This window comes from Pleurodeles waltl, chromosome 9 (assembly GCF_031143425.1).
Source record: "Pleurodeles waltl isolate 20211129_DDA chromosome 9, aPleWal1.hap1.20221129, whole genome shotgun sequence".
Taxonomy (NCBI): domain Eukaryota; kingdom Metazoa; phylum Chordata; class Amphibia; order Caudata; family Salamandridae; genus Pleurodeles; species Pleurodeles waltl.
Window position 1 is genome coordinate 769,619,187 of NC_090448.1, and position 13,326 is coordinate 769,632,512.

Genomic DNA, 13,326 nt, shown 5'->3' on the forward strand with positions numbered 1-13,326 from the left:
TAGTCTCACACATAAATTACAAACAGAGGCAGTATATGTTTCAATAATGATTTAAATAAAATGACTGCATCTTAGATAGCAAAGCGTAAGCTGCGATAACCAGGATGACACAACATGACAGTATCAAAATTGTGACAAGAAGAGTGGAGCATAGAAATAACGCTATCATGTTGTCACTATGATCAATAGACTAATTCTTACCTAGGCTATAATAGAGCACAGCATGTTAATCTCTAATTCTGCCCTTCAGGTTCCCCTGGGAAGATATCATCCCCCATACCTGAGCAAAGGCCTCTGATCTGAGTTAGCATTGATAGCGAAGCAGTCGGCAATCAGCATACACTTGTGGTTCTCTGGCTGGAATCTTCCTCTCACGTGTAAGGGACAAGGATGTGTTTTTATAACAACACAGCTGACAATCTGAGAAAATGTCCCTATGTAAGGATGTGTATTTTCTACGAATGTTGGAGAATAAACTTCTACCACGTTCACCGGCAATGTACCGTACTGTAGTCTTGGAAGAAGCACAGAGGTGGCAAGAATGTATTGTTTGAGAACAGAGTGCTGGCCTAGGCAAAAACAGTTAGATAAACAGAAAATTAAACAAGACCGTAAAAGTGGCTACTGTAACAATAATAAAATAAAGCTGAATAAAATATATCTAGGTTAGAGTGCACAGTGGCCTAGCCTAGTACGTTAAAATAACGTGCATGGAGCCATAGCTAAAATGGCTACACAACAAGGGAACTATGACCATTTGGAATGTGATTCTGTAGATACACCAACGGGAATTCCTGCAACCTTTTTGGACTTTTGTGAGTTAACAAATTTTGTAAAGTGTATAAGTTCTCCTTGTGGTCTCTAAGAAGCACTGGAGCATTATAATCAGTTCAAGAGTAGAAAGATATAGTTAGCTCGTTATGTGCTGTGTTTTGTTAAAGACAACTGAATGTGAGGGATCTTTAATAGTCAACACAAAAGTATTCCCGCCCAACCTGAATTTCTTCAGACTCTCCTCTCAGTTCAAAGCAAGCATAAACAATTCTATATCAAGTGTCTTTCAATCCTGGATCGCAACACTGCACAGAATATCCTGCACCTCTTCCATTTTCGGGATCAGACTCGACACCGTTTTCCGAGTGTGGCGCTGTCTTATGAGACCTGAAGAAGGCATTTGATATGCTTTCATGGGACTATCTTTTCCGAGTGCTCAAACTCATGGGTATTGGGTGATGATTACTTGCATACAACTGGCTGCTCTATCGGAATCCAATGTCCTGAATACGACTTGGCCCCCTTTGTCTCAGATCCTTTTCCTTTTCGTCACAGCATCCATCAAGGCTGTCCACTTTCTCCCTTGCTTTTTGCCCTGGTGATGGAAGCACTGGCTATAAGGCTCAGACGGGAGAATCAGTCCTGGGGTATTCTTTTGGTGGCCCGCACACATGCTGTCTCGATGTATGCGGATGACTTCTTATCTTCAGGGTGTGGAGACAGATCATACCCTGCTTCATGTTACCCTGTCTAACTTTGCAGCTGCCTCTGGATTATGGGTGAACTGATCCAAATCAGCAATTTACTAACTTTGCTCTAATTGACCCACGCTTAACATCTATCTTTGAGATATGCAACTGAAGTGGTGTCCAGAGGCAATCCGCTACCTCAGTGTCCAGCTATTTCATTCTCCTACAGACCTGTACAAGGGGGACTTACGTAGAGCCCTTACAGGTATTTATTTGCAAATTGAATTTTGGCAATCTCTACCACTTGCACCAATTGGCAAATTATCTTTGGCAAAAATGATTGTTTTACTCAGATTTATTTACTATTTTGCTAATCTCCCTCTCATTCCTTCACACTTTTTCTTTGCAGACCTAAATTCCCTTCTATGCACATTAATATGGGGCACCAAATGCCGTCATGTGGCTCTGAAGAATTTACAGCTTCCGGTGGGTTGTAGTGGACTTGGTACTCCCTCATTCAAGGCATATTTCCTACTAGCAGCATTACAGTGGCTTCCTCTATGGACGGCGAGACGTTACGTGGGTGAGACCTGTGATTCTCGAGGAATTTTTCCAACTGCGACTCTACAAAACCTCCTTCTTCCAGGGCTACTGCCTCCCTCCCCCTGGTCCCTCCAGATGACAGTGGCATGCACATGTATGCTCAAAACCCATTGCCTTTCCCGCGGCAAACCAATGTATGCACCCAACTTTCCTCTAGTAGGCCTTCCCCCATTTCCAGGCTTTTTATCTCGGCAGACATGGCAATGTGGACATTACACTCCCTGCCTACGACCGGGACTGTATTTCAATGGCCAGTTCCTTTCATTTGACCAAATTACTGCAGGATATAGTCTACCTGCTGGTCAGTTTCTGACATATAGACAGCTCCGCAGTATCTACCGCACCTTATGGGGCGTTCCAGATTCAGAACCACCTGCCCACCCAGTACTCCAAACTATCCTGACGATGGACGCAGGTGGCCACCTTATTACCTGACTTTACAAACATTTGCGACCTCTTGGACGTTCTTCTCACTTCACTGCAAAAGAAATGGGAGGAGGACTTTGGGAGGGCTATACCCAACAATGAATGGGAGCAGGAGTTATTACATCCATACAGATATGACGATATTCATACTTCAAGTTTAACACATTAGATACTGCATACCATACATCACTCCGTACGACTGCACTATTACTCTGATGCACACATCACCTGTCCACGCTGCCATGCCCCAGATGCAGACCTCAAGCACATCCTTTGATCTTGCACTGCGCTACAGGGATTCTGGCATTCGATACATACTACACTACAGGTGATCACAGAGCTCATGGATCTGTGAACATGGGATGCATTTGTTAATGGCATCATTAGGCGCAGGTAGAGACACAAAGTGTGCACCCGATTCACAGCCATGGCACTCCTCCTTGCTAAACGCACTTTCACAATACACTTCCTTTCTCCAACCTCGCCACTGGTGGAGGCCTGGCAAGGGGCCCCTCGCAAGTGGGGCACAGCCAAAGAGGCGCCACTCCGCTATGAGGAAGCCTGCGGCCTCCTAAGGCACCCCATCTGTCTGCACTGGGCTACCTTATTAACCGATTTCCAACAGAAAGAGCTGCCACCTTGAAACTGCCCACGCATGCTTCATTGCTGGCTGCAAAACCACAACTCGTGGCTCAATCAACATCCCTTGCATATTACTCATTTGAATGCCGTTACACCCCCCTACTTCCCTTCTCCTTTGCCCCCCACCCTGACCCTGCCATGCGCCCCTCCATATAACGTCCAATTCTATGACATACCATTGTCTCCTGTTGCATGCCTCTCTATGCCCTGAACCTCTCTCACAATGCGACGTATACGAGGTTAACGCCTTCCCTCACTCACTGCCCCTTCCCCCAGCTGTGCGGTTTTTCTGTCAGCTAGATGTTTGAAAACGCTTTGCACCCACCCCTTACCAACTTACTAAGCACACTGCAATACCACATTAAGCTGCAGCAATGCAGCATAAACAGATTTCTTGTTGTCAAATGTTTATGACTTGCTTAAGCTCCATTGTGTGCAATGTCTTTAAGTCTGTAACTGCAGAGCATCTAACATGCTCTATGCCTTCAATCCCCTTTTTCTAAAAGCCCAATAAAAAAATCAAGTGTCTTTAAAACACTGGTGATTGGGTTCGGCCCTAAGAGAGGGACTCTGACTGTAAAAAGAGATTTGGTTCTCCTAGGGATTTTTTTTCTGTGTTTCAAGTGTTTAAATCCTTTTGATTTGAGTTGTTAGGAAGTTGGCGAGAGTCTTGAAGCCCCATCTATGTTATCTAGCTGGTGAATATTCTATGATACCTTTCTAGGCGAACGTCTGTCCTTAGCTGAGTCTTGTACTAATGATGGAGGTGGGGATTCCGCCATTGTGGGAACCAGATCCTGCTCAGGTACGTCAAATATTTTCACCCAAAATACAAAAAACGAAATAGCCAATGCAAAGATAAAAGCGGTTGAGTGTGAGCTTGTTGTTGAGTGCCAAAGTAAAGCTGAATAACTATGATGTTCAACAGTAGTTCAACATTAACCGTCTCTTTGACAAATGCCTTGGTGTGAATGGTACCTTCCTGATGCCAAGCAACCCTCATGATCAAACGTTCTGATCAGCTCCCATTGAAAAATCAGTCAGAGACTTGTGGTGTCATCTCAGTTATTTGGCTGTTGGACCATGGATGCTACCTGGGTACAATGTGGGCTGAGTCCTGTCCTTCCCTAAGCCTCAGCCTGGTAATGTGATGGAGATATGTGTCTCTTTGATCTTAATGGCTCTTCCTTGGCTGTGTTAATGATGTTCACCTTAGATACAGGAGAAAGAAATTAAATAGGTGAAGTAATAAAAGCAGGTGCAATTAAGCCAGATGCCCCAAATCCATGCCGATAAACTTGTGGTCTTTAGCGGTGTCTCTTCACTAACCGTCTTACCTCCAAATGTACAATACCGAAGGCAGCTTAGACTACAGCAGCACCTTCTGAGGACAAGTGCCTTCTCAATCTTGAACATTTTGTTGGCCAAGATCTCACCATCTGCTGGCAAACGACAGTGAAAGAGAATGTGAACCAAATCTGAATTAAACAGTGTTCACCTCACAGATGGGCTAATGGGTACCTGTGGGAAACTGAATAGGACGTGCTGGTGTACGGCTTCTCCCTAGTTGCCTGGAAGAAGTCTGAGCTTTTTCCTGTGTTTCTGTGCTGCAGGATGAGGTCATACGAGCCACTGTGTGAATAGACAACAACCCCACATGTATTGAAGAGATCTTCTTATCCTTCTCCTCTGGGTGTTGTATGGCACTTTTTTTTAGCAGTGCCTATTTCCATCCACGTGGTGGTACTCTGACAACAAAATATACAATATCACCCATTTGTGCTTAACTATCACACAAAGGTTAGTAGACAGACGCCATTTTAACAGTTAACAGAAATTGAGACCTGGCTCAAGAAAAAAAGTTTACTGCGGGAAAATAGAATGTAATAACGGAACAGTAACTGGGCTTCAGAAAACAAGATGCAACGATACAACGTATAGAAACTGGAAGGGAAAGAAGACTGGGTACATTTGAGCAGTCCTTCGAGTAAGGAAAAGACAATCTCAGGTCTGGACTGATGCGGCGGATTGAGAATACTGCAGGATGGCATCCTTAAAGGTAAATCGTGCCTATTACCTATGGAACTTTTGTATTTGTGTTTACATTGCTAGGAGAAAAACCCTGAGGTAAATACATGTAAATAATATGTAGACAATCCTCTTAACAGGATGGGAATTGCAGACAATGGGCTTCGAGAGTCTCATTTCGACTTCATGTTAGGTTTAATTCTCTTCAGCAGACTTTGACGCAGAACAAGGAAGAGAAGGCAGAAAAGGAAGGAAAAAAGTGGAAGAGCATGACAGGAAAGCAGCGCCAAAGAGAGAAAGGTGGGGAACCTGAGAATGAGAGATAAAAGAAAAAAAAACAGTGAGTGTGGGTGGTGGGAGAAAAGGGTATGAGGTATACTCAAGACCAGACAGCCCTGGTATTTTCAGCAACCCTGACATTCAGCTGCACTAGCAGTCGGCTCCTAAGAAACATTTTGGGCCCCTGACCTGGACCTATTATTGTACTACATAAGCCGCGGGTTCTTCTAAAGCCCCCCCCTCCCACCCAGAACCTCACACCCACTCCCCCCCCAATAGGATTTAATTGAAGGGGAAGGTGACAGAAGTTCTGTCTTTGGGTCTGGGAAGCAGACACTGGACTCATGTTGTCCAGGGGGCAGGGGCGTAGCTTCAGGGCGGTGTTTGGGGTTTTACACCCCCCTAATACATGCATTTTCTGATTCATATTTGGGTACAGGTGCTCTCAGTCGGGTTTAGTGAGGTGTCAGTCGGATTTTATAAGGAATTTTTAAATACAGACAAAAACGCACACACACCCTCTCTATTTTAAACGTCCTCGAAAATGGTCGTCATTTCACAAAATATTGGGGGTCATTCTGACTCTGGCGGCCGGTGGCCGCCAGGGCCACCGACCACAGGAGCACCGCCAACAGGCTGGCGGTGCTCCCACGAGCATTCTGACCGCGGCGGTTCAGCCGCGGTCAGAAGCGGAAAGTCGGCGGTCTCCCGCCGATTTCCCGCTGCTCGGGGGAATCCTCCATGGCGGCGGAGCGCGCTCCGCCGCCATGGGGATTCTGACACCCCCTACCGCCATCCTGTTCCTGGCGGGTCTCCCGCCAGGAACAGGATGGCGGTAGGGGGTGCTGCGGGGCCCCTGCAGTGCCCATGCCAATGGCATGGGCACTGCAGGGGCCCCCGTAAGAGGGTCCCACTGTGTATTTCAGTGTCAGCAATGCAGACACTGAAATACGCGACGGGTGCAAACTGCACCCGTCGCACCCCTGCAACTACGCCGGCTCAATTCTGAGCCGGCGTCCTAGTTGCAGGGGCATTTCCTCTGGGCCGGTGGGCGCTCTTTTGGAGAGTGCCCGCCGGCCCAGAGGAAATGTCAGAATGGCTGCCGCGGTCTTTTGACCGCGGTGCGGTCATTTGGCGGCTCCCTCCAGGCGGGCGGCACCCGCCGCCCGCCGGGCTCAGAATGAGCCCCATTGTCTCTTCTCTAACTTAGTACCTCTACCAATCCTGTTCCTCTCTCTTACCACTGCCCCTCAGGCCCCTGCATGCACCCTGCTTGCGGTACAAATGTATTTTGACATTTTATGCCTGTGTGGTTGTTGGGAAAATCTGAAGCCCCTCCAGTCTTACTGACCAAGCTACGCCCCTGGGCAAGGGCCCCACTGCAGGCTTGACATAAGATGATGCTCGGACTCTCAGCCACCTGGGAACCAGTAGAGAGGTGGAAGGACAGACGCGCGGGGTTTTGGCCGGAATATACCTGCGCAGCTATTGTTAGCCACGAGGTCGCAGTCCCAATGGGCCCCTCTAATGAAGATGACAGAACTTCCGGTATCGGGTATTGCTCTAGTGCAGGGCTCCAGGAAACCAGCCGGCAAGAGGCCAGGAAAATTAAGGGAGACGTGAGGACGCGGCATGCAAGCTTTCGTCTTTTCACGTGCCGACACAGGATACGAGGGACAGTTCAGATATCCCCCCGTGGAGCAGCGCTGGATGGTGACCAATGGCTACCGAGCTGTCTCAGATCCAGAGAAGTGATGACATTACACAAGGGAAGTTTCCTGCTTGGGGTTTGCGCTAATCAGGGGAGTAGCTTCAGAGATGGGCGTTTGGTGTGTTGCACCCCCTAATAAATGCATTTTCTGCTAAATAGCTGTGTAAGCTGCTTTCAGTCCAGTGAAGTGATGGGTCTAGTATTTCTCCTGGAAATTTGACATGCAAGTAGACAAAAGGCACCTATAAACTGGTTTGAAAGTCTTGGAAAATGTAGGTTAGTTTACAAAATATAGTGTTTCCCTCAATTGGAACCCTACAACTCTGCATTCCTCTTCTTTTCCACTTTCAATTAAGCCCCTCTCATGCGCCCTGCTTGTCATATACTGTATTATAGCATTATATGTCTGCGTGATTGTTGGGAAACCTGCAAGCTCCCCCCCCCCCCCCCCCCCCCCCCCCCCCACCCCCAATCTTACTGTTCAAGCTACGCTCCTGGCTTTGATAACCTATAGAAAGCAAAAAGACGATCCGTAATCTGTTCTGAAGTGGACTATTAATTGGAGTCGTGGGGAGGAAGGGGTATTCCAAATCGAAAAAAAAGAGGGGCCATCCTTGATAGACATTGGCGTAGGTTTGCGGGGACCCTGGCTCTCTGTATGCAGGATCGGAGGGTTGTGCATGTGGTCTCAATACTGGAACAGCAAAGGATGCTGCAGGCCCTGCGTTGCCAGGGGACCTGGAGTTGCATTCCTCCTGACACTCTGTATCCCTTCACTGTGACAGGACATAATGTGGGCGCAGTCCAAACGAGCCCCAATAACCTTCACCTGTAGTCCCAATGCGCTGTGGACTATATCATCTGTTTTGCAATTAATCTGCTACTTTACATTTCCATCCTGTCCTGTGCTTGTTAGCTGAAGTGCTCACGTGCAATGCATTGTGGTAATTGTAGTTGTTCATGTGCTGTTCCATTTCGTGCACGATGCATCAATGTAACCTTTACTCTCAAGCTCGTGGTAATATTTCCTCACTTTTTGCCTCAATGGAATGCCATAAACATAAAAAGCGTAGCAGTTTCAAAGTAGTTAATTGTAGCAGAACAATGGCGTAGGACCTGCTCAGTAACACCTCCCAGGAAGCCCAACTGACAGACATAAATGGGTGCTTTCCATGAACAGGCCTTGTTTGCCATCGCGTTTATTTTTCACCTTTTTAGCCCTTCCTCTTTAAGGCCCCCGAATGCATTTTGGACCTAGCAGGTAAATATGTTATAGTTAAAGTGCTACATCAAAACCCATGCCATCAAGCAAGTCCAAAGCATTACGGTCATCGTCGTTCTTTATGTTGTAGTACCGGGCCTCACATTTTGTTTCAGTGCCACTTATGTTCTGGAATGTAATTATTTACAATGTAACATTTTCTTGCGTCCTGCATCAATGCCTTTGTTACTTAGACCACCATTTTTTCTCATCCAGAGGAGTGTGAAAGTGCCAGTTAAAACGTGTTACATATTTACAACATACATCCTCCGAAATGGAATGAAACCTTGATTGCCTTCAGTTACAAGGTGCTCTTTAATACCCTGGTCGCTTGCGCGGTGTTTTAAGAAAAGCACACAGCGGAGGACTAGTCATTTTGTACCGTAATGAGGTGAAAATCTATTTCTAACCACGCGCCCCAGTGAAATCAGGGACGTAGTTTCAAGGTGGGTGTGAGGGGCGGAACAACCCATCCAATATTTATTATCGGTCGGGTGACGCCCCGTTTGATTGACAGGTTGGGTCTAGTGTGTGCAGGGTGACTGTTCAACTGTCGCGGAGGATGACTTTGCGAAATGACTCAGGACTGCGAAATGACTCAGGCCATGTACTGTGTTCTGAAATCGGTGCTGTGCCCGGGCGGCAGTGCTTAATTTGTGCTTGCTGATTCCGGTGCTGAGCACCGGCACTTATTTGTGAGGGCCGGGGCTTATTCTTATGCCTCAACAATTGCTGCGAGCAAAAGACACATATGTGAAAGACGGAAAAAGGACAAACTAAAAAGAGTCATAAAGGGAGAAAGTAGAAAGTTGCATGATGAGCTGAAGGGGCAAGGGTGGCCGTAAATGGATTGAAGAGGCCCGAGATGGCTTCAGGATTAGCTGTCTCAGTATTCAGTGCTGGCAGATTTAATTACAGCAGCCTCGTGTTTAAGAGAAGGGCTTTGAGCACGGGCACCTTTTAATTTACAAATTAAGCACTGCCGGGCGGGCTCCTGTCACACTGACCCCATGTAAATGGTCGGAGTCACAGACAAAACGCTTTTGAGTGATCGAGTTTCCTCTACCTCTCACCAAAATAGCTTCAGAATAAAACAACCAGACATTTGTGCGAGCTCGATCCAGGGAGCCCTTGGCTGAGTCATTCGCCCTGCTCTGTTCTTCCTGCACCCCCTGTCTAACATTCAGTCTGGGGTCCAGCTTTCCGAGTACCCTGCTCCTTTCAATCTGTGGGGTTCAGGGAAGGCCTAGTGGTCCCCGGGGATGACGATGGGACTGCTGATCTGCTGCCACAGAAAAAATACAGCAAACTAAAAACTATTTAATGTTGTTTGTGTGTAAATGTGAGTTAGTGCATCCACAAAATAAACTTTGACTACTATTTAAAGATTGCCAGATGCAAGATATTCACCAAAATGAGTGGATGTCCACCAACTCTGTTTAGGTACATAGAAATGCATATTAAGAGTGTTTACACTTCTCTATACCAGGAATAGATTAGACAAGAAAAGTATCATGTTTTGGTGACTGTCCTTCATCCCCGATCTAAACACACCCCTTTGTTCTTCCACTCTCAAAGAGCTTTCTATACTGAGCCAGAATCTTCTACAATGACTCCAGCACGCTGGGCCTCATGTCTGGGTATTGAGATCTTCCCCGTGGTGGGCTTTGAGGGTGAGTGAAAACACATAGGATATTGTAATAACTTACCAAGTTTATAGAGTACAACACTGGGGACTCCCGCAAGTCTTGAACGGGATCAGCAAATAGTTCTGTGGAGACTATCAGGGAGGACTGAATGCCTCGCTCGTTATCAGCGTTTTTGTACAGGGGATGGTGCTGGCAGGGTGTGATGATCAGAGAAGAGGGTCCAAGGTGAATATATGTAAGCTTGTCTAAGTACACATCTGGATTCTATAAATGCCATGCACTGCTTTTAGATCTGTGGCCTTGCAATGGCCATTTTTTTAAAAACTTTGAATGGCCTATTTTAAAGAACGAAGTTAAAAAATCCAAAATTCAATTACTCGAGCAAAGCATGCACCATGGTCCTGCCTCGTGTGCATTCCTGCTAGTGTGTTCCTTATGAATCTAGCTTTGCATTGTGCCTCTTTGTAAAAGCGGCACAGTGTCATGTGCTTGGCTTATACAATTGTCAAGCACCGATTCATTATTCAATTGGTCTTGATCGTATATACTGGGGCGCAAAGCAGTTTCGTTAGCTTATGGTACAATGTATTTATTAATGCAACCAAAAACGTTCCTTACTTTTCCAAACACCAAACGAATTCCCCTAACTCAGCCACAACACAAACCATGCCCCACACCACCCTCAGTCCTTTTAGGAGGGTACACTATGTTGCTTGTTGGGAAGTCTCAGGGCCCTACTCACAAAGGTAACTTACACTTTGGAGTAAGTTTACTACTTTTCTGTAGTACAAAATGCCCAAACTGCCACTGGAATTGTGTGATTGTGCGGTCGTGTTTTGTTCCGAATGATTATAATTGTGCTGCATTTTCCACACAACCCATCATCTGTCACTGCATATTTTCAGACAACAAAACATTCACAAAATTTTTGTTTTCAAAAGACATCAAATGAATGTGAAGAATGTGCAAAAGTAAAGGTGAAAAGGGCCACATGCTGGGCATTCCTTTACAAAAAGACCCTGAAAAAACAACTGAAACAACTTCCATTGCAAGTTATGTTGGGATATTTGAGCTGATTGCTACCTTCAATGCACTGTGTGAAATTTCATCTCTGTGGAGCTGCTCCTTATCTATCACCATTTACCTCATTTCATTTTAATTATTGTTTTCTTTCTAAATACACTTAAAAATGTTAACCTCAAGCACAGATTTTTTTCATAAAGGAAATTGTAAACCTGAATTCGAGAGTTTAAAAATGAAAATACATAAAAATTCACTTAATTGTGAACAGATGCAAAAGCTGCAAGACGTCTGGTTTTCATTTATGTTTTTGTAGCCCTTCTTCATGCTGTAGCATCTCTGCGTTGTTTCTCAGAGTTTTGCTAATCCTATTGATTTTCTGCAGGCCAGGGTGATGTAAAGATCTGATTAAGGCGAGATCTCCCCCCTCCACAAACCCACTGGGAGAAGCCATGTCAGAGTCTACTTTCAAAAGAAAAGAACTTTCAATTATTAAAAGAAAACGTGGTGGTTCCGCTTCAACTATCCATCACAGATGGATCATAGAAGATTGTTGAATATCAAAAGCAGCAAGCAAGAGAGATAATTCATTCAGCAACCTGTCTCTTGCCACCCGCTGAAGTGCTGTCTCAACCAATGGGCAATCCCAGTCACTGGGGAAGGGTTAGCGTCTCACTGTGAATCCTGTTGGCGTCACCTGGTGGCGCTGTGGAAAAAAAAATGCCTTGTGGTACTAAAGGGTGCTAATGGGTGGAAGACCCTGACGTCAAGAAACATGGTGGCATTTCACTGAAGCTCTGCCAACTCCACCCATAATAAATTGAAATAAAGAAGTTTTTTGAGAACACAAACACCGAAGAGAAGTTTAAAAATTAATTTGGAGAACTGGTCAGTGCCGTTAAAGTGTGATGCTTCAAATCAGCAGTGGGGTGCTGGAGGGCAAAGGCATCAGTGCTCGATCCCTGAAACGACACAAGCATTGCGCAAGTCCGTGGTGGTGTGGGCTGGCCTCTAACACACAACAGGACATTCTCCTGCCAGGAGACAATATTGAGGAGACCTGCTAGATTTCCAGGCTTTTTACGCCCTGACACTGCAGTAACACCCCCAGTGCAAACCTTAAGCTGCATAGATGTCAGTGGTGCTACAACATCACTTCATGAGTATAGTGAGATATCAGAGGCTGGCTGTCAGTCTGCAACAGCAGACCTCACAAGACTTTACATTGAACTCTATAGTGTTCAGCATCACATATAACTAGTGCCTAGAGGCAATAGAATCTCAGAAAAAAACAACATTGCTCTCTGGAAAAGGGCATGCCAGAAAGGAATGAAGCGGGATAATACTGTCTGCCCCAAGTTTATCATCTCTCCCTCCTCCTCCCATGAACAACCGGACTCACTCTGAAATCCTCGCGATTAGGGAACTGAATGGTGTAGACTGCCCTGAAACGCTGTCTCAGGATGTCATGCCCAATCCTTATCCATGATGAAAAGATTCCTCAAATCACATTTGTGATTACCTCAGGAACAACAATATGTAACACAAGATCCCAGAAGGGTAAATAACCATTGCTTATTCCATGATATTTTGGCCTCGTTTTTAAAGATCAAGGTAGCGAGGTGATTGGTGATTCACCATCAGACATTACTTTCAAAACATTTGCAGACATCCAGACAGACTGTAACCTCCTGTGCACACGTTTCTGGAGTTACTACCACCTATGATAATGTTTAGGGACCACGTTGGGCTCTATCAATGTACAAGTTGACAACTCGCCCATTTTGAAATACCTGTAAATGGGAGACATTCAAGAGGCTGTCATCTTATTTTTATGGACTTCTCATTGACCCTACATTTTCATAATTACTAGCTGACAGGTTACACCACTGTTGGGAACACAGACATGCACTAGAGATCGGCAAAATAGGATTGGGGTAATGTATCGGTTTTCAATAATAGTTGACTTAGGGAGGCTAAAAGGAAGTTGTGATATTTTAAAATACTAGATAGGTGGCATTGGTCTCCACAAGTTATTTTGACAAATAAATGAATGTCATCTCTTTGTTGGAAATGTCTCTCCCCTCTAGGTGGCACAGTACACATGTCCTGAGATTGCCTGAAACTAGGCCACTACTGAACTCAAATGCAGGGCAGGATCAGAACATAAACATATACAGCCACAGAGTGTCATGCACAAAAATTCTTACTTCACAATACTTCTAGTCTTCTTACAATGACTTC

At 45.5% G+C, this 13,326-nt stretch overlaps 1 long non-coding RNA gene across 1 annotated transcript in view; it reads left to right on the forward strand.

Moving 5' to 3' along the window:
- LOC138258717 (uncharacterized) overlaps nt 1-13,326 on the forward strand; it is a 170,296-nt gene that overhangs the window by 25,827 nt on the left and 131,143 nt on the right. Inside the window, exon 2 of the long non-coding RNA XR_011198522.1 lies at nt 3,859-3,939. This is a non-coding gene — a long non-coding RNA (uncharacterized lncRNA). The remainder of the gene's footprint in view (nt 1-3,858; nt 3,940-13,326) is intronic.